At 35.4% G+C, this 23267-nt stretch overlaps 1 long non-coding RNA gene across 2 annotated transcripts; it reads right to left on the minus strand.

The window, feature by feature from the left end:
- Positions 1-848: 848 nt before the first annotated feature.
- On the minus strand, positions 849-22981 carry LOC126955668 (uncharacterized). Of its 2 annotated transcripts, XR_007726037.1 has the most exons (4): positions 22609-22981; positions 22455-22495; positions 2496-2672; positions 849-1533 (listed from the first exon to the last, which is right to left on the minus strand). It is a non-coding gene; the product is annotated as an uncharacterized LOC126955668 (long non-coding RNA). The 2 variants fall into 2 exon arrangements; XR_007726036.1 differs by having other exon boundaries at positions 22455-22981.
- Between the last annotated feature and the right edge of the window lie 286 nt (positions 22982-23267).

Below are 23267 nucleotides of genomic sequence, written 5' to 3' on the forward strand. Positions count from 1 at the left end.
AACATTTTGAAGTCATCAATATTTCAATAAAATTCTGCATTATTTTAATTACAAATGCCAGAAATCAAATCTCTCACGCCTAATTTTAGTTGTATCAACTATTGTATTAAAATAGCCACATGAGTTTTAAAATATAATATTACAAGCATGTTTTGTTTTAGAAAACTTGAAGATAATTTCTTATAAAAACAATTGACCATGTTTTGCCATAAGTAGTAAGATTTTCATACATCATATTGGATCAAATTCTGGAACATAAAACTTCTTCATTTCTTTTAACATCTTAACTAATATCCTAGCACTATAAAACGATGTCTAGTAGAAATAAGTGATTGCATATATAATTTTAAATTTTCTACTAGGCATATTTAGAGATGGAAAAAGTAATAGGTAATAATTGACCTTACAATATATTTATTTAGCCCAATATAGTCAAAATATTATCCTTTCAATATGTAATCAATATAAAAATTGTCAATGAAATGAAATAGTTCACATTTTCCTTTGATATTCTCTGCATATTTTATACTTAGAGCACATGTTAATTTGGACTAAACCATTTCAAGGGTTCAATAGCCATATTTGACTGACTATAGGTTATAGTAATGAATAGGGCAAGTTTAAAGTCATATTTCACACCATTTTATCAACAGTATAGGCCTAAAGTCATGTTTGATATTACTTTATCAAATTAATGTGGTATTATTTGTTATAAAATACTATATCACCTTAAAGGTTTTATTTTTTTCTCTGATATTTTTACTGATTATTAGAACATATTATTATTCAAAAAGAAAAAGAAAAAGGAAGAGAGAGAGAAACATCATATGGTACAAACTGCAGGCTGGTGAATTAAAATAATTGATTTATTCATAGCTTGATTTGGTGAGCTTCTATAATACCTTAATTATATCAATAGTTCATTCCATTAGAAGTTGTTTCATTTGTTCTACCTTTTGCACTCCTACTGATGAAATAATGGCTTTGTTTCTCTGCATCTTTTCATTTATGGCATTGGTTTCTTGGTTTTTTGACTCAATATAAACTAGAAAATACTATGAAGAGTATTCAATAGAAATTAACAGTCAACTGTGTATGTTCCAATTTAGTCATTAAATGTATACTGTCTGTGTAACAAACATCCCTTGATTTCAAATTGTTAAAGATTAATTCAGGTGGTTGCTTTTAGGGAACATTGGTTCTGTACCTTTTAATTTGATTGTGAATTGAATAAACGGCCTTTCAACTTTTGCCTCTGGTTTGAGTCTTACAGTGCCACATAAATGGTGTAAGCCACCTTCATTCAGCTCAATCACACGAAGTATGCATTTCAATTTCATATAATAATTGTATTCTTCCAGTGTACTTCTTTCCAGGGGCCTAGATCCTTTTCTTGAGGCAAGTTATTCATGAAAGAGCCTCTTCAAGGTTAACTGCTATTTTTACTGTTTAAATATCCTCAAAGCCTTTTCTTCTTAAACTCACAAAATTACTGTCTTTGTCTTCAAACTCCACTCTTCCAAATATAGGTATCTATAGAGGTATGATGGATTTTTCAGTTTAGATAACATCATTTACCACAACTTTGTAGCACTCCAATATTTTTTGGATAATCTAAATATGAATTATACTAGCAACATATGCCTTTTAAGAGCCAGTATTTTCCTTCCTTATGCGTGGTTTCTGTGTAAGGGTTCTATAGCTACTCACATAAAAGCATCCTTCCTCATTAACAGCCACAAAATGAACTTATCTGTGCAATAGAGAGTGCAGCGGGATAGGTGTATACTGACCTAAGAAGGCATTTGCCACATGAGTATCAGTCTGCTATTTATCAAATAAAGTCCTCCTCTCTTCAGTTTTGCTTTCTTTTTTCTAAAACATCTAACAGATTTATAGCAAGTAAATATTATCTATTTTTCAAGTACTCAATATAAGTAATGTGCAAATGGTAGCCACAATAATCTTTCAGAAGGATGAAGGCTAAGAATAAGATCCAGCAGTGAAATTTGGCATCTGAAGATGCAAATAGAATCTTCCGTGCGCCTGTCTGCTTGTTACGTGGTATAAATCTTGAACCCCTTTTCCTTAGTATGTTTTCATCAAAGTCAAAAACTTTTGTGTCTATACACTGTCATTAAAAATGATTTAAAATATACCATTTCTACAGCTTCTGCTAAGAATGAGCAGCTTCTCATCCTGTTCACCAAAGCTCTAGTACTTTTCCAGTATTTTTGTCAACATTTCTGAATGTTCGATATGGGAGAAAGAAAATAAATAAACTTACAAATTAAAGTAAAAAAAAATAATTGCTCCCACATGATCCTTCATTCTACTCATGTCTAAATATTTTAACTCCTTTAGTAGCACCATTTTAGGTGTTGTAAAATACTCAGGGCCTTAAATATTATAGGTACTCAAGAAGTACTTTTCATTAGTTGTGTGAAGTTACCATAAGTCCCAGTACCCCTACCTATTCTGAGGATAGTGCTTACTATAAGTAACAAAGCCAAGTTTATATCTCAGCCTTTCTGTAGAGAAATTATCAAGTTGTTTAAGTTTGTCATTGACTTCTTGCTGTGTTAGGTTCACATGTTCGCTCTTAAATCTTGGCACAGTTTTTCTACTAACACTTGGTTTCCTGGTGCAAACTTAAAGTCCAACACCTGTTCCTGTCAAACAAAAATAAAAATTAATGTAGGCAAACCTCATAATTTCTTGTTCCCATTAGAAAAATACATCTCCTAGTAGTAATTCCCAACAAAACTAAAGAAACTGAAAGCTAAATTATTGTTTAAAATGTTTTCATTTTTATATTAGTTAAAAGAATTACATACATGAGAGTATACTTTCAGAAAAAAATGTTGTTGGGCTTTATATTTGACATATTTAAGACTCTCAAATTGTACCAAATCCTCTTATTTTCAGTATCTGATATGTTCATAACTTTCATGTGTCTCTGAAAACCCAGAGAAATAATTTTTAAAAGATGAAATGTGTTTAATATAAGTAAAGAAAGTAACAAATTATTTCTACAAATATAGCATATATTAGAAACTACATTTATAAATATACTAGATACAAAATAGTTTTCTTATAAATAAGTCAATTTAATCTTTACTTAAAAGAGAAACAGGGCCAGGAGGAGTGGCTCACGCCTGTAATCCCAGCACTGTGGGAGGCCGAGGAAGGTGGATTGCTTGAATCCAGGAGTTTGACACCAGCCTGGGCAACATGGCAAAACCACGTATTTATTAAAAATACAAAACACTAGCTGAGCATACTGGTGCACACCTGTGGTCCCAGCTACTCAGGAGGCTGTGGTGGGAGAATCATCTGAGCTCAGGAGGTGAAGGCTGCGGTGAGCTGAGATCGCACCACTGCAGTCCAACCTGGGCAACCAAAGAGAGGCTCTGTCTTGAAAAATAAAATTAAATAAATAAAAGAGAAACAGTTTTCTATAAACATACAAAATATATATCTCAGCATTTAATAGACCTAAATGCAAAATAACCCCAAATAGTTAATATTTTTTCATGCATACAATAAAATTATTATCTTAAACGGTAGGTAAAAATAGAGCCATCTGAGGTTCAAAATTAACTTGGATATTAACATTTCTTTTTATTGTGAATTCAAATGTTCTTGCAAGATTTCTCCACTCTAGTTAGATACAGTTCCCTGGACTCCCTATGATTTGTAACAAAGATTTTACACATTTAATCCATCTGGCCTTTGAAAACAGCCTGTACTTGGCCTGCCTCAAGGTTAGGGAGCAGTGATTTTTCTCAGTAAAACTGTTTGGACAGAGTGTGGAGTCAGTCTTATCTCCAGCATTCACAGTACAGTTCTCAACCTACACTGAAGCCATTCAGCAATTGATGTACATGTTTAAAATATTTAATATCAAAATGCAGTATGCAATAAAGGCATTGAAGGTAAGCCAATGATTTCATGTACATGTTATCATATTGCAGTGTAGGCCCTGGTACTCTCCCTGGCTAGTTAAATGAGATAGGCTTACTCAGTTATGCATCCAGCAACATATTATCAAGAAAACATAATGTCAGACACAAATTAAAGCAATAAGGACAGATTTCACTCAGTAACATTATTGCAGTAAGGAAAAGAGTCAAGTATGAACTGAACTTAGATTCCAGCAAACAAAGGCAGGAAACATTTTACAGGCTTGGGTGTGCTAAAGGAAAGGCATTGATTGGTGGGAAGGGGTCAGGTCCATGTGACCAGGCCACATGGATTTGCTTATTGGGAGGAGAAACAAAAATCTGTCCTTATAACAAGTTGAAGTTAGCTGCCCACAAATGGTAGGCCTTTATACTTTGACCAGGCCCAGGAACTATATTGAGAGAGTCAGTTCCCTAACTATTACCATTTCAGAGGTGGCTCTCAGGTCTTTGAGAAAACAGTTTTGGTTGGTAGATCTGCATCTCAAAACACAGAGGGTCAGGTTTGGTGGCTCATGGCAGTAATCACAGCATATGGGAAGGAGGTGGAAGGATAGCTTGACAACAGCCTGGGCACAAAGCCAGATCCTGTCTTTACAAAAAATTAGCCGAGCCCGGTGGCCTGCTCCTGGAGTTCCAGATACTCAGGAAACTGAGGCAGGAGGACCGCTTGAGGCAAGGAGTTTGAGGTTACAGTGAGCAATGATTGTGCCACTGCACTTCACTCTGGCCTGGGCGACAATGCAGTGCTGTCAAAAGGAAAAAAAAAAAACGCAGAGAAAGGTTTGATAATTGACAGATTTATAAAGTAATTGCCCTAATAGGGAATTGAGGGAGATATCTGCCTATCACCAGGTTTTAGCTGGAGCAAACGGTACATTTTCCTGCCAACACTGAACATTCTCAGGCAGATATTTTAAAGGTGGTCATCTGAGGGTCACACAGCTGAATGCTGCTAGAAGTCATGCTAGAGTGTGGTCAAGCATCACAGAGCAGAGATTAGGATGAGTTTGTAGTATGTTAAGAGTTCTGCAGATCTCAGTATTAATAGCCTTTGTTAGACTTTTTTCATTACATTTTATTTCTGTGATGTATCTCAATTTTAGTTACGTCTCACGACTACAAAAGAAAGTGAGGGTGGGAGTGGATGAAATATAAAGTAATAGGATATGTCTATTTTTCCTGTAACTGTGTATCTGTGTGTTAAGAAAAGCAGTCTCACTGCTATATAGGGAATGAGGAGTGGGCATGGATAGTCTGGAGTCAATGCTGACTTACTGTGTGAACTGGGGAAATATTTTTAGTGTTTATGCCACTTCCCTATGATCCAATAGATGAAGGGACTTGGATTAAATACTCTGTAAAAACACTTCGGGCCTCTAAAACTCTGTGGAGATATGTGTCTAATTTAACGACATTGTCAATTACATCTAAATACTATAAAGTACACTAAAAGCTGTGTAGCACACCAGAGGAGGCAGCATTTTTCTAAACTTTAAGATGTAAGTCAAGCGTGATGGCTTTATGGAGATGGCTTTTGCAGAAAGTCAATCGTGAGGGCATTTCTCACTTCAGAATATTTGAGATCAGTCACAAGGATACCCTAAATTCATTCAGTTGTTCGGAACATTTCATTCTGTACTACCTGTACATGACAAAATTGTTTTCAAGCCACATGTTCAAATTGGGATACATTATTTATTCATTTGTTCAGTGACTCAGTTGTTTATTTAGTTGTTTTTTATTCCATAGCTTCTTGAAAGTTTACGAGTAGTCTCATAATGTTTCACTGAATACAGATAGAGAACATAAGAACCGTTTCCACTATATATATATATATATATTCAAGCTCACATATGAAAATATTTACAACATAAAACATGGACAATCACTAAATTAACTTCACTTTGCATGAGCCATTTTTAAAAATTACCCAAAGAAGAAAATTATTTTAATGTTGTCATTTTCACTATTTGCTTCATCTAGCAAGTTTAAACATAACTATATATTAGCTAATTTTAATAGCATGTATTTTTTCTGATTAAAAGTCATATATAGTTATTGCAGAACATTAGGAAAATATGGAAAACATGAGAATATTTCCAATAAAAATATAAATAAAAAATAGGATGATATTAAATATTAAACTTCGTATTATTTTTATTTTCAAAGTAAAGTAGTCAATTAAGAGACACAGTCTGCAGAAAACTATTACATATTATCAGTCCAAGAATGGTAACTACAGTCTTCCTAGTAAGCAATATTAAAAAGAACAGCTGGTCTCAAAGGCACACATTGGATTTGTCAATCCATTCTATATATATTTCCCAGATTTCTACACAGCTGTAACACTTTTGTTTTTATTTATATGAATTTCTCAGTGTTTATGACTTTTCTGAAATCTACACATCTACAAGTAAGCCCTGCAAGTCATAATTCTCTCTCTTGAATTTTTCACTCAACTTGACCCTGTCTATATAGGTTTGATATTGCTTGTCAATCACTATTTAGCTTTTCATGAATCAACATTGCTTTATTCCTTTTTTTTTTTTTTTTGAGACGGAGTCTCGCTCTGCCGCCCAGGCTGGAGTGCAGTGGCCGGATCTCAGCTCACTGCAAGCTCCGCCTCCCGGGTTTACGCCATTCTCCTGCCTCAGCCTCCCGAGTAGCTGGGACTACAGGCGCCTGCCACCTCGCCCGGCTAGTTTTTTTTTTTGTATTCTTTTAGTAGAGACAGGGTTTCACCGTGTCAGCCAGGATGGCCTCGATCTCCTGACCTCGTGATCCGCCCGTCTCGGCCTCCCAAAGTGCTGGGATTACAGGCTTGAGCCACCGCGCCCGGCCGCTTTGTTCCTTATAAGCTAACTTTATAAGCTAACTTTTCTTTTGTATGATTCTCAGACCAGGACCATGGGCAAGAGGATGAGTGTGTATATATATATACACACACACATACACACACACGTGCGCGTGTGCGCGCGGACACACACACACACACATATATACACATTTTTTAATTTTTTTACGTTAGCTTCCTGATACATGTGCGAAACTTACAGGTTTGTTACATAGGTATACATAGGTATATGTGTGCCATAGTTGTTTGCTGTACCTTTCGAAGCATTACCTAGGTTTTAAGCCCTGCATGCATTAGTTATTTATCCTGATGCTCTCCCTCCCCTTGTCCCACCCCCAACAGGCCCCAGTGTGTGTTGTTCCCCTCCTTGGGTACCTGTGTTCTCATTGTTCATTTCCCACTTATGAGTGAGAACATTTGGTTTTTTTTTTCTGTGTTAGTTTGCTGAAAATAATGGCTTCCAGCTCCATCCATGTCCCTGCAAAGGACATGATCTCATCCCTTTTGTGGCTTTGTAGTATTCCATTGTGTATATGTACCATATTTTGTTTAACCAGTCTATCATTGACGGACATTTGAGTTGCTTCCATGTCTTTGCTATTGTGAATAGTGCTGCAATAAACATATATGTGCATGAGTCTTTATAATACAATGATTTATACTCCTTTGGGTATAGAATCACTAATGGGATTGATACTTGTGTATGCAACACAAATATTTCATGATGCATTTTTCAACTCCATTAGCTTATTTATGTTCCTCTCTAAACTGGTTATTCTAGTTAGCAGTTCCCCTAACCTTTTACCAAGGTTCTTAGCTTATTTGCATTGGGTTAGAACATTCTCCTTTACCGCAGCAAAGTTTGTTATCACCCATCTTTTGAAGCCGTCTCCTTTCAATTCATCCACCTCATCCTCCTTCCAGTTCTGTTTCCTTGCTGGAGAGGTGTTACAATCATCTGGAGGAGAAGAGACACTCTGGTCTTTTGGGTTTTCATTGTTTTTTCGTTGATTCTTTCTCATCTTCTTGAGCTTGTCTAGTTTTGATCTTTGAGGCTGCTGACTCTTGGATGAGGATTTTGTGGGGACTTTCTTTTGTTGACACCATTGTTGTTGCTTTCTGTTTGTTTGTTTTTTCTTTCCATAGCGAGGTCCCTCTTCTGTAGATCTGCTGTGGTTTGCTGGGGATTCACTCAGGCCCTATTCATCTGGTTCACTCCCATGCCTGGAGATGTCACTCTAGGAGGATGGAAAATGGCAAAGATGGGTGCCTGCTCCTTCCCCGGGGATCTCTGACCTTGAGTGGCACCAACCTGTTATCAGTAGGAATACTCCTGTACAGGATGTCTGATACACCCTGTTGTGGGGGTCTCAGCCAGTTTGGTGGCTTGGGAAGTAGGAGCCATTTAACGAGGCAATTTTGCCGTCCCTTGGTGGAGGAGGTGTGCTGCACTGTGGGGAAACCCACTTGTCTGGGCTGCACAGATTCCTCAGAGCTAGCAGGAGGAAAGATTAAGTCTGCTGGTCTGCAGAGACTGTGGCCACCGCACCCCACCCCATGCAGGGGTTCAGGCCCAGAGAGATCAGAGTTCTCTCCCTGAGACCCTGACTGGAGTTGGAGTTCCTGCAGGGAGGCCCAGCAATCACAGTGTTGACTGCCATCCTTCCTCCAAGGAGCTCTGGTGGCTTAGATAGAAGGCAGAGGCAGCAGTGGTGATAGTTGCCCCTCCCATATGGAACTCGGCAGGCTTATGCCAATTCGATTTCAGTGGCTGTTGAGAATCTGCACAGCTCCATGGTTGAGACTCAAAGTCCCGGTGGCGTGGGCTCCTGAGTGGGATCTTCTGATCCATGGGTTGCACAGTTCCATGGAAAAAGCACAATTTCTCAGGCTGGGTACCATGCTCACTCACTGCCTCCCTTGGCAGGGGGTCGGGGGCTCCCCTGCCCCATGTAGCTCTCAGGTGGGCTGTGATACCTCACTGCTCTTCCTTCCTCTCCATGGGTCACAACAGCCACCCAGTCAATACTAATGACAGAACCTGGAAACGTCGGTTGCTGGTGCAGGACTCACTAACTGTTTTGGATCTTTCCCATGGGAGCCTCTAATTGCTGTTGCTTCTAGTCGGCCATCTTGACTCTGCCCCAAATTCTGTATCTTCTAAGGGTCTGATGACAAGAGAAGAATGAAGTTATGAGACAAAGAGCAACAAAGACCTTTTCACGCACTAGGACAAGATGAAATTTTACCAGCAATTGAGTTCAAGGAGGTTTACATAATTTTGAAAAGTGGAAAGTATCAGGTCCACTCTCACATTTTCTTCACAAAAGTTTGGAGATGATGCAGGGTAAAATATATGTCAGCTGTATATATTTTTGGACTCATTTAAAATAATTAGAACAGAACAATATCCTATTTTGTCAATATATTTAAATATATAGTTTTTAAGTTCAGGTGTTCTTTGAGGTACTTGGGTCTTTGGAGGAAATCAATTATGATATGTTTTATATGAGGAGGTAAAATGCCCAATAAATACTCAGAAATAAAAAACCATTGAAAATAATAAAGAAAGACATACTCAAATTTGCATATTTTCATTTAGAACTATTAGAGATTCATAGTGATTCAAAACAAAAGCCAAGATAAATATTATTAATTATCTTTTTATTGGTTATATTTATTATCTGCTGAGAAGAGTCTCATTCTATCCTCTTAGAATTTTTGAATCATATATTTATTATAATATTGGTCATGTGTTTTTGAATAATTTTGTTAGGATTTACAGAAGGAATGCAGATTCCATATATTTAACAATGGTATATAGACCAAGGCAATCACAAACTAGGATCTTATTTCACTGTGGTTCTAGCCTCTAAAGTGCCTGGTATTGTTTATGGGACATGATATTACAAAGAGTCAATATTATGTCATGGTAATGGGTGTGGGATCTGCCCATAAATGAAAGGCAATAATATTTACGTCACATACTATCTGTGTCACAGAATTATAAAAAGTAAAATTGTATATTTTAAAGCTTTTATAAATTTCTTGACATATCATAAGTAAACATTCAATAAACTGTGGCTGTTTTTACTGAGAGCACTTTTCTAGGTTATAAGTGTTCTGCAAGTTTTTCTCTTTCCCTCAAAAACTAAAAAAACAAACTCTCCTCACTAGAACAGTTTTAAGGATACAGAACATATACAGAGAAACCATTCTCTGGGAAATTGATAGCAACGTTAGACATTTGGCAAAGTGTATAACAGAGTATCAGATGTCTGCTAGTTCAGTACAATTAAGAAGATTGATGAAAAAGAAATTAAGAAAGAAATCTAATTTACAATAGCTAGAAAAAAACTCAAAGGATAAATTTAACCAATGAAGTAAAAGATCTTTACAGTGAAAACTATAAAACACTGATAAAGAAATTGAAGAGGAAACACATACAAAATGAAAAGACATTCCATATTTATGAATTGGAAGAATTAACATTGTTAAAAATGATCGATCATACGACCCAAAGCAAGCGACAGATTCAATGCCATCCCCATCAAAATGTCAATGACATTATTCACAGAAATAGAAAAAAAAATCTAAAATTTGTATAATATGAAACCACAAGAGGCACAGTATAGCAAAAGCAATCTTAAACCAAAACAACAAAATTGAACGCATCACACTACCTGACTTAAAAAGCTAATGTAACTAAAACAGTATGGTACTGGCACAAAAACAGACACATAGACCAATGAAACAGAATAAAAGTCCCCAAAATAAATCCACATATTTACAAACAATTGATTTTCCACAAAGGCACCAAGAACATGCACTGAGGGAAAGGACAATTTCCTCAGTAAATGATTCTGGGAAAACTGGATATCCATAAGCAGAAGAATAAAACTAAACCTCTATCTCTCACAACATAAAATAAAATCAATTCAAAATAAAGCCTTAAATGTAAGACCTGAAACTATGAAACTACTAGAAGAAAACAGGACAAATGCTTCAGAACACTGAATTTTATGGGTAAAACCTCAAAAACACAAGCAAAAAAGAAAAATAGACAAATGGGATTATGTCAAACTAAAGGATTCTGCACAGCAAAGAAAGCAATCAGAGAGTGTAGAGAGAATCTACAGAATGGGAGAACATATTTGCAAGCTAGAGATTAATATGCAGAATATACAAGGATATCAAACAACACCAAGAAAACAAATAAGCTGATCTTAAAAATGGGAAAATGATCTCAATAGACTTTTCTCAAAAGAAGACATACAAATGGCTAAGAAGTATATGAAAAAATTCTCAGCATCACTAGTCATCTGCGAAATGCAAATCAAAACCACCTTGCAATATCATCTCACACCAATTAGAATAAATACTGTCAATATAACAAAAATAAAAAATGCTGGTGAAGATGCAGAGAAATGAGAACTCCTATACACTCTTGGTGATAATGTAAATCAGTATAAACATTGTGAAAAACCTTAGGAAGTTTCCTCGAAAAATTAAAAATAAAACTACCGTACAATCTAGCAATCCCACTACTAAGTGCATAACCAAGTGAAATGAAATTTGTATATCAATGATATATATGGACTTTCATGTTTACTGAAGTACTAGTCACAATAGCCGTGATACAGAATCAACCTAAGTGTCTATCAATAAATGAATAAATCAAGAAAATGTGGTGTATATACACCGGAGAAAACTATTTAGCTATAAAAAAAAATACTACCCTGTCATTCATAGCAACACAGATGACTCTGGAGGACATGATATTAGATGGAAAAAGCCGGGCACAGATATATAAATAAGGCCTGTTTCTAGTCAAATCTGGAAGCTAAAAAATGGTCATAGAAGTAGAGAGTGAAATAGAGCATACTAGAGTCTAGGAAGGATAGTGGGGAGAGGAGGATAGGAAAGTTTCATTAACAGATACAAAATTGCAATCAAATAAGAGGAATAAGCTCTAGTGTTCCACAGTTCTGGAAGGTGACTATAGTTAACACTATTTATTGCACATTTTCAAATGGCTAGAGAAGATTTTGACTATTTCCAGCACAAAGGAATAATAAATATTTGGGGTGATGGATATGTCAAATACTCTGATTTGAATATTACGCACCGTATGTATGTATTGAAGTACATATGTATGTACCCCATATGGAAAAACAATTTTGTGTCAATTAAAAATAATCTTAAAATTAAAAAGATAGTTATAAACAAACACTTTATGAAGATTATATAGTTAAATTAAGATTTTTATGATATTATAGACCAAAAAGACAAAAAAGTCTCTGTCATTATGTTAATTTCCCCCCAAAATCAGGCACTCATTCTAATGTAGGGCTTTGTCGTGAGGAGTACTAGGCACTAAATGCGTGATTAGAGGGAGTTAACATTATACCAGGAGGCAAAGAAAACAAGTCACATAAGACCTGGCAGATATTTCTGACTAATCATTCCCCTACAGATAAGGAAATGCCTATTAAGTATTCCAAGTTACTATATGCATATTTTTTATCTTTATGTAGGTTTGTTAAAGTTTTTGGGTTTTTTCTTTTTCTTTTTTTTTTGTTTTTGAGATGGAATCTCTGTCGTCCAGGCTGGATTTCAGTGTCATGATCTCGTCTCACTGCAAGCTCTACCTCCTGAGTTTACATCTTTCTCCTGGATGGTGTAACTTCAATAACCCGAAACTATTTATATATCTGCCCAAAATTTATACATCTACCTGAAAGACTTTTCCAAAGATTATACAAGATAATTATCAATCCCTAATGGATGTAACATAACTAAAAACTTGTAACCACTATTCTTATAGTCAGTTTTGGACAGATATATATTTTTGTTTGTTTTGACAGCCATTTCAAAACTCCTCCCTTTCTGTATAGGCTGACTGTGAACCCTACATGTTCTGTAAATGATTGTGGTAAAAGAATTGTGGAGCATGATCAAAGTTTGAGAAACTACTATAATCTTAAACAAAATGACACACAAAAAAGTGTCTTGGGGGTAATTACCCTCACCATGACCACCAGTTCTTTATGAAATACGCCACACAAAAAGCTGAAGCTGCTTGACCCAAAAGACCAGTTGTGACTCAACGTGCACTCATTGTCTGAGATTTTTGTATTTCCACACTAATTTACCGTTTTAATCATGAATGTGTTAATTCTTTTAAGCAAATTGTATTTTATTTTTTAAAATAAATGATTATGTAAATAAGACTTCTTTTGTAATTAGGGGTTTTAACCAATATTCATTTATGTGTTGTTACACTGTTAACATTTTAAATCATATTTTTAATATGAACTTCTTTTCGTCAGCTATAATTGTTTATGTTAATGTTTAAAATAAGGAATAGAAAGAAAAAAATTCAACACTAAAGTTTTGATGTGTGTGTCAAAGCAAAATTTGCACCAATGTGAAATAGGTAAGAAAGGCTTCCCTCAAGGCTTTGCATGAGGGGACGGAGTCTGAACTCAGCTCAAGTGAAACAAAGGATGGGAGAGTTTCTAAGAGTATACAGGAGGAATAAGTTCTAGTGGAACTTACAACAGAAGATCACAGGCTGTCTATGTTTGCTAATTGGCCACACCCAAAAGAACAGTCAACGTTCTCTTTTTCATAGGAAATAATTTTACAGCTTGGAGCAAGACTCCCACCAAACTAGGCTCCTACCCTCCCACAGAGACTGGGAGATATGGGTGCCATCTTCCTTAGTGATTACACAACAAGTGATGAGTCTCAGGTCCTTGAGAAAGACAGTCCTGGGTTGTAACACTGGCAAGAGGCTTCTAAAAAGGCTTGCAGACAAAGGGGAAAAGAAAGAATTTACAAGTTTTTTAAAGTAATTTTTCTCTAATAAAAGGGAGATCAGGGTCTAGAGTCAGGATGAAGCCTATCTAAAGTTTTGTCACACTAAGGGGAATGTTTCAATCATGTTGGTCAGATATTTCTCCAACAGAGAGTGAGTTCCTTGAGGACAACAAGAAACAGAATGTACAAAGGCTAGGCCACTAGATAGGACTCTGCTTCACAACTTTTGCAACAACCAGGTCAGAACTTGTTCGAACTGCCAGCTTCCCTAATTTTTGCCCCTAATTTCAACTTAGAACCAATGAGAAAAAGCCAAATGTGTTCTTGTGACTAAGCACATAGGTTGCTGTTTCTCTTTAGCCTGCCTCCACTTTGTCTATGCCCACAATCTCCAATCAGAGCAGGGACTTGAAACGCCCCCATCTGCCTTTGATTCTTTGTCAAACACAAGTGATGGTGGCTGACTCCCTTGCTATGGTAAGCTTTAAAAAAATAGTCTTTGCTTGTTCTCATCTGGATGATCTTCATTTATTTCCAGAGCAGAAAATTAGCATCTAGAGCTGTGAGCAATTGCTAATACCACCATCATCCATTAAAGAATTAGTTCTTGCATAAAGTCTTCTGTGCTAGAAGCATGGTTTTCTGTAAGAGTGTAAGAAGTCAGTGATGTGGTTTACCACTCAGCCTAAATCACTTATTTTATGACTTTAGAAAATTTAACCTGTTTGACAGTCTGCTATGGTCTGAATATCTGTGTCTTTCCCAAATTAATGTATTGAAGCCTAATCACCAGTGTGGCGATATTAAGAGGTTGGCGTGTTGGAAGATGATTAGGTCATAAGGGTAGAGCCCTCACAGTGGAATTAGTGTTCTTACACAGGAGACTCTAGAGAGCTATATTGCCCCTTCCACCATGTAAGGACACAGAGAGAAGGCCTCACCCATGAACCAGCAAAAGGCCTTCAGCAGATACTAAATCTATGATGCCTTGATCTTGAATTTCCCAGCCTCCAGAACCATGAGAAATACATTTCTGCTATTTATAAACTACCTGGTTTACGGCATTTTGTTATAGTAGCCTAAATACACAAAGACAGCCTCTATTTTTATCTCTATTTTTGTAATAATAATTCTGTTTATGAGTTGCTTGAGTATTCAATTAGGTAATATTTGTGAACATTGTTTCTCTTTCCCTGTGTAGGATGCTCAGTGTTTTCAGAGACTTACTGTTCTACGGATTTACTGCTAACGATATACAAATTTACCTTAAAATGCAGCTTTAAAGAATTGGTTAACAATTCTTTGTTTCTATGTATAGTGAACAATGCCTGAAGAAATTTAAAATCTTGTACATTAGCTGAAAAAATGCTCCAGGGAAAAATGGTCAAAAGACAGGAAAAGACAAAAACACCCTCTGGCCAGCACTGTTATGCAACTGAACCTGCAAAGGTACAAACAACAGTCTTGGGTAACCACCAACGCCTCCAGGTTGTTCTGCAACTAATGACTTACAACCGTGTAATCACCTATGTAGTTTTGTTTTTCTCTAAATTATATTTTACATAGATCATGCAACCACATGATTCCAAAAGCAAACAGGTGAAAAGTAGAGTTTTGCTTCGATACCTGTTCTCAATCCTCCTGATTCCTTAACTTATTCCTGGGTATCCTACTGCCCAGAGCCAAGCACTTGTATTAGTCTCTTATTTAATCTTCCATAGTATTTTTTAAATAATAAAGTATATATTCGCTCTTACTCTTTCTTACTGTAACATATAGCATAACATACCATTTGCTTGACTCCTTGCTCTTTTTCATTTAACAGTATGTCTTTACCAAGCCATACATAAAGAGCTTCCTCACTCTTCATTTGTATATCTGTATGTGGATATAATCCTTTAAAGAATTATGTTGTTTGAAGGATGTGCTATAATTTATTTAACAGATACCTACTGGTGTGCTTTTGTTTCCAGGTGCTAGTTATAGTGAAAAATGTTACGATGAATAAACCTGTACATTAGTCGTTTCAGTCCTGTGCATCTTTATCCCTTCTTGAATGTGTTATATGGATCTAGTGTTGGTAGAATATATTCCTGTAGTGCAATTATTGAGTTACAAGGAAGTTCTATCTATCTATCCATCTATCTATCGGTCTATCGATCTATTATCTTTATACACACACATTTTAAAAATACAGGAAACATTTTGAAAGCTATCAAATATCCTTTATCAGTTTCTATTGTATGTCCATATCAGCTCATTTTTCCACACCTTCACAAATGTGAGGTATTATTCAACATTTGGCTTTTACCAAGCAGACAGGTGAAAATCTGTGTCTCAATGTCTTCCTGAAGTGTATTTTATCTTACTCTGAGGAATGTTCAGTACTTCTTTCTATATTAAATGGATCTTCTCTTATTTGAAACCTGTCTCTTTATACCCTTTGCTTGTTTTCTATTTTTAAAAATAAATTTGTAAAGGATCTTTATTAGAGATATTAGCCCTTTATCTATGGGAAGTGTAGTAACATATTTCTATGCCTATATTCATATCTGTATCTATTTCTTTAATACAACTAAAATTTTCAATATTTTCTTATTGGCTTTGTGATTTTCCCCACTTCAAGAATATAACTAAATTCTCTCACAATTTTTTATAGTCTCTCATGAGTTATTGTTTTTAATTTAAATATTAAATTAGTTTTAAATTTCTGCTCTATAAGTTATAGATTTGAATTTAATTTTTACCCACATGGTCAATTACTCATCTCAAGCCCATTTATTCCCCACAAATTGACATAATACCTTAAATTAATAAATACATTTAGGCATATTTATAAACTTTCTCTCCCATTCTTCTATTTATGTGTTATTAATACACAGCTTTAACTGATCAATCCTTGTTAATCCCAGCACACTGTAAGAAGCTAATTTTTCTTTTCTTGGTGCCGACAGTCAGATCTTTTTATATAGGTGATATAATCAGAGACTTATATTTTTATCAGATAGATACAAATTACAAGGTGGTAGGTATAAATGGAAAATAAACAGGGGCATTTGCCAAACTTGATTTTTGATTTTGAAAAAATAAAATGTAATTATTTGTGTTGGCCATTTTTACAGTGATTGATTTTAGAAAATTGTATGGATATTTATAATTGAAAATTTCAAGAAAAAGTCCTATCTCAAGTGCCAGAAAATATTTAAAATGTAAGGATACAGATTGTAGCAAGAGTATTATGTATAAGTTTTATTTGTGGTGATATTTATCAGCCTGACCGGTTTGTGTTTTCATCTTACTTAATGAATTGAACCATTTAGATTCAATAAACTTAAATTGAAAAATATGAATGCTCGTGGGACAAAATTAAAATAAAACACTTCAAAACATTTATTGGTTTTAGATTACCAGGTAACAAAGATGAATATCTGTAGATTGTAGCAAAAAGCGCAATAAGATGGACATTTAAATTTAAAACACCTCTAGTATATTCCAGGCTTTGTATAATTGATAGTGTTAAAGTTGATTATTCTTATTCTTCCTCTCTGCTCATCGTATTAGGTTCATTGATGATGGAGAAATAATAAATTATAAAATCATTCCAAAAGAACTTGGCATAACTCTGAGATCAGTTGCCTCAAAATAAATTAAAATTTAATGATGCATTGCTCATGTCTGCCAAACATTCTGCAAATATGTTAAGTAGGAAAAATAAGTGTGATGTGGGTTTTTTCAGAGATGTAGTAATACCCAAGTACATACCTTGTGCTTATTTTAATTTTCCCCCGCATTCCTAAAATATACTACTAAATATTGAAATCATTTCCACAATCAGAAAACGTTCCCTTTAAACTCAATTTTATTTTGCTTGCATGCTCTCCTGTGTGAGCGGGAGTGGGGTGGGGCGTGGGATGGGGATGTGCACTTTGCCTTTTAGCATGCTTGTATTAGATAATAGGAACTGAGATAGACTTTTAATGTGAAGTTTTGTCTTTAACTGGCTGGGAGTTAAGCTGTGTTAACTGCTCTAGTTGTTGGTTTCAGTGGCTTCAGTCTCCTCTAGTGTACTTTGATTTTACTTTTTGTCTTTTCTGTTGCCCTTGGCTTTCCTAGAAAGTCCTTAAGTAGAGTCTGAGCCTTGCAGAATTTCCAGCTGTGTTCCTGCTGTTGTATAGTAGCCCTGTTGATGTATTTTGTTGGGGAGAAAAGCGTTCTGAAAACCTATAATGAGGTTCCAGTCATTCAGTGGATCTGTGACCGTCTGCTGTGATTTTCACAAGTCTTTCTCAGTTTTGCACCCCTTCGTCGTGAGACAGAAGGTTCGCAGTGGCTAGCATTGTGTAATTTTCCTTTCATCACGTTGGATAAGGCTGTGGAGAAGCCTTCTTCTTTTCTGTGTAGGTCTTTTTTTTTTTTTTTTTTTGAGATCATTCTGGATTTCTTTGAAAATGATTACCTTTCCCTTGTGTACATTTCCAAATGGTTACTTTTTCCTGTCCCCTAGCCAAACAAAAAGTAATTTTTCTCTGATCTTCATTAGGAGACCTCAGTAAGGTCCCTGTAGATAAAAACCCATCAAAATATGTGGTCCTTTCCCAAGCTGGGCACCTGGGAGTTTTCACCTGTCAAGCTTATCCACCCTCAGCTTGCAATAATTCACTGAAGCTTGTTCAGAGGATCCAGCGGCTTCTGCTTCAGGTAACTGATCTGTATTCCCAGAATTCACTTGTTTCTCCAGTTTTCAGAGTGGTAGCTTGTCCAGTGACCTCAATTCTCTGATGGGGTTTTAGAAAGTGTTTTTTCAGTTTGTTTGGCTTTTTGTTGTTATTGTTGTTGTAAGGGTGGAAATTATAACTTGTAAAGCACTTCACATATTGGAAGAGAAGCAGGAACCTAAAGGTGATTTTTAAAGTAACTTAAAAATTATTTGTTTAAGAAAAATCTTGGAATAAAATATATATTCAAGGAAGTATAGTAAATATGGCCTAGAAAGTTTAGTATTTCTTGCCATTTTTCATATTATCTTGAGAGTACTTACTGTCTGTATCCAGGCTGTTCTGAGTTAAATTAATGTGAATATAATAAATAATTATTGAAAAACATTCTGTGCATAACAACAGTTTACTCCGGTTCACTTTTGAGCAAGAGGCAGCTTCCTGGTTGAATCCAGAGACATCTGGCTTTAGATCTTTCAGTTTTATATGTGACCTTTGAGTCATTTATTGAATTATAGAAAGGAGGAAAAAGAGTAAGATGTTTACAAGAGAAAATATTGTAATTCATAATGAAAATCCACAAGGATCCCCAGAACAGCCATAAGAAAAACTCTAGGTGTAATGTTTTTTTTAAACATATATGATTATAATAAATATTAATAATTTGCTGTGCTTGGGACCACTGTTTTTCAAAACAGAGAAACATCTAAGTAATTCCAAAGGAAGAGAAATTTCTTCATGAATACCAGAAATATAAATGCTTAGTGGATCAGAAATAAACAGAAACACAATATAATATTGTCTACTGTAAAAAATATCAATTATAGCTTACAGACGCCTTTTCCTAAAATTCCAATCCATAAATTTGCTTTAAGAGTTCAGAATTAATAACTTTCAAGGCATAATTAATCATTTTCATATATGATTTCCTGTGAAAAATAATATTTCTAAGACCTACTAAGAGCTTCTAGCCAGTAAATTATTTCAGTTAAATATTACCTTTTGGAGGCTAAGTTATAAACCAAAGAAACATTGGTGTGGTGCTGTAAAATATACAAAGCAACTACTCTTATGCTAATATTCTAATAACTAAAATTTTTACTAAAACTATCATTTTAATATCCATCTACAATTTTTAAAAATTCTACTTTTTAAATAAATATTTCTTATTAGGAAATTTGCATTTACTTGTCAAATATAATATTTATAATGTAATTCTTAATAGCTAAAGATTCAATTTTCTTGTAAGGAAAACAAAAGTGAAAAATGTTTATTTTTTGATGCAAAAAAACCCAATTCTTATGAAAGTGTTCTAAAACCACTGTGCTCCCATGACAAAGGTGCTTAAAAGTAGAATAAGTACTGCATTTTTAAATCTAAGGTGTCCTATTTTCAATGTAAAATATGTTAAAGTTTATCCTCGAAGGTAAATTATTTTGAAAAGGAGATTTGTTTTGTATTGCATGGCAAAATTAATGTTAATTGTGATTATGCAATGTGTCTTAAGTTTATATTCTAAATCCAGTCAAAGCAGGGTAAAAAGCAAACAAATAGTGTATCTTTATTTCAATTTTTTCTTTTTGTTTTCTTCTTTTTCCCATGATTTGCAGAAATTGGGTCAATAATTTTATGAGTAGTTTAGAACTTTAATATTCTCTTTGTATGTGTTTACCAAAAAGTCTCATTCCAAATTTCCCTTTAGAATTGTCTCTGGTGTGTATCTGATTTTAGGTCAAAGGATGTCCTCATTCTCTTGATTTTTCAGCAAGTAGTAAGTAATGGAGTGATAAAAACCCTTAGGAATATCTTTTAAAAAAGATCAAAGTTAAAGATAAAGGGTGGGCATGGTGGCTCATGTCTGTAATATTAGCACTTTGGGAGACTGAGGTAGGTGGATCACCTGAGGTCAGGAGTTCGAGACCAGCCTGGGCAACATGGTGAAACCTCGTCTCTACTAAAAATACAAAAAATTAGCTGGGAGTGGTGGTGGGTGCCTGTAATCCCAGCTACTGAGAAGGCTGAGGCAGAAGAATCACTTGAACCTAGGAGACGGAGGTTGCAGTGAGCCAAGGTCGTGCCATTGCACTCCAGCTTAGGCAATAAGAGCGAAACACTATCAAAAAAAAAAAAAAAAAAAAAAAACTGCAGATAATTTGGATAAATAGAGAAAATAACACTGAAACCCAGTTTAAACGGACAAAATTCATAGTGCATAGAGAAGTTCATTTCCCTTATCATTAGTGATATTAGTGATGTTGATCATTTTTTCATGTGTTTCTTAGCTATTTCTATATCTTCTTTTGAGAATGGTCTATTCATGTTGTTGCCCCACTTTTTGATAGGATTGTTTGTTTTTTTCTGATTTGTTTGAGTTCTGTTGTAGATTTTGGCTATTAGTCCTTTGTCAGATGAATAGATTGTGAAGATTTTCTCCAAATGCAAATCAAGACTACAATGTGATACCACCTTACTCCTGAAAGAATGGCCATAATCAAAATACTGATAAAACAATAAATGTTGGCATGGATGTGGTGGTCAGGGAATACTTCCACACTGCTGGTGGCAAGGTAAACTAGTACAGCCTCTATGCAAAGCAGTGTGGTGATTCCTTGAAGAACTAAAAGTAGAACTGCCTTTTGATCCAGCAATTCCACTACTGTGTGTCTACGCAGAGGAAAACACATCATTATTGAAAAAAGATACTTGCACATGCATGTTTATAGCAGCACAATTCACAATTACAAAATCGTGGAACCAACCCAAATGCACATCAATCAATGAGTGGATAAAGAAACTGTGATTGATATGTGTATATATATATACACATACACACACACACACACACACACACACACACACAGTGGAACACTGCCCAGCCAAAAAAGGAATGAATTAACAGCATTTGCAATGACCTTCATGAGACTGGAGACTATTATTCTAAGTGAAGTAACTCAGGAATGGAAAACCAAACATTGTATGTTCTTACTGATATGTGGGAACATAAAGGCATAAGAATGATACAATGGACTTTGGGGACTTGGCGGGGAAGAGTGGGAGGAGGGCAAGGGATAAAAGACAACATATATGGTGCAGTGTATACTGCTCGGGTGATGGGTGCACCAGGATTTCACAAATCACCATTAAAGAACTTGCTCATGTAACCAAATATCACCTGAACTCCGATAACTTATGGAAAAATAAAATAAAATAATAAAAAGAAGTTCAAACTGAGAAAAGTAGCAAGAAATGCAAACAGAAAAAAATGTTTGCCCAGTAATTACATACTTCTGACAATGAATATTAGCAGACTCCTTGCTGACTTCTCTTTGTTTAACAAAATTAGTTGTACAATTATTTAACATGGATAATTCTGATACCTAATCCCAGAGAAAGCAACATTTTTGTGTACAGTTAATAGTATATTTCTTGAAAGGCAAAGAGAGATATAGAACCTCCTTCTAGTATTGTCTTGATGGCGTTCAAATCAAAAGACGAATATGGAGCTCTCGACTAACATATCCTTACGGATTTAAGACAATTAATCATTAGTAAATATGTAAAGGAATTAGCTCTGATCTTTGGTAATAATAAGATCTTGATGATGATAACCATCGGATATTGTGGTGAGTAAAATAATTAGAAACAAATCCAGAAATAAAATTCAAAGACAGTATAAATAAAATTCAGAATTTATACATATGCAGTAAAAGAAAAACACTGGGGAATCAATTTCACTCTATTTCTATATCTGAGCCATGAACAGCAAACCTGTCTTCATTTTGGATGCTTTTGTCAAAAGGAATATATACAACACTGCAAATTATCATTCAAGATTATCTGAACTATTCTGAGAATATCAATTCCAGGAGTTATTTAGGATAAAATAAGAGTTCAACATCTTTCTTTTGAAAGAAAATTCTTTAGCATTTTTTTCAATATGAATTTATAAGTGATAAATATGATAGTTAATTATTATGTGTCATTTTGGCTAGGTCATGACACGTAATTTTTGGTCAAACCAAGTCTAGATATCGCTGTGAAGATAATTTTTAGATGTGATTAACATTTAAGACTTTGAATAAAGCATATTACCATCCATAATATGGCAGGCCTTGTTCAGTCAGTTGAAGGCCCTAAGAAAAAAGACAGAGGTTCCTTGGGGAAGAAGCAGTTCTGTTTCAAGACTGCCTCTGGACTCCAGCTTGCAATGCCAACTCTTCCCTGGGTCTCAAGCCTGTCAGCCTACCTTGAATATTTTGAACTTGCTAGCCCTCACAACCACATGAGCCAATTCCAGTCACAACTCCTCAGAACAGAAACTCATGAACTGAAACCTCCTCAGGATCCATCCGTGGAATGGAGGAAGTGAAATGTTAAGTGATTAATTGCTGAAAGCTCAGTGTGGTCAACTCTGAAAGCCGAAAAATCAAAGGGGAATGCAGTCATACAGAATACCACATACTTTTGTGAGCTTTACCTCCGGGTACTCAACCTAGTTACCACACTGAATATTGTAGAAAAATCCTCTCATGTTTTTAGGAGAAGGAAAAAAAGAGAAATCATTAAATCTTCTCATGTTTTCAGCTGAGGAAAAATAAGAGGAGGCCGGGCGCGGTGGTTCATGCCTGTAATCCCAGCACTTTGGGAGGCTGAGGAGGATGAATCACGAGGTTAGGAGTTCGAGACCAGCCTGGCCAACGTGGTGAAACCCCGTCTCTAGTAAAAATATAAAAAATTATCCAGGCATGGTGGCGGGTCCCTTTAATCCCAGCTACTCAGGAGGCTGAGACAGGAGAATAACCTGAACCCGGGAGGTGGAGGTTGCAGTGAGTCTAGATCCAGCTACTGAACTCCGGGACCGGAGACTCTGTCTCCAAAAGATCAAAAAAAAAAAAAAAAAAAAAA

Source organism: Macaca thibetana, chromosome 5, assembly GCF_024542745.1.
Source record: "Macaca thibetana thibetana isolate TM-01 chromosome 5, ASM2454274v1, whole genome shotgun sequence".
Lineage (NCBI taxonomy): Eukaryota > Metazoa > Chordata > Mammalia > Primates > Cercopithecidae > Macaca > Macaca thibetana.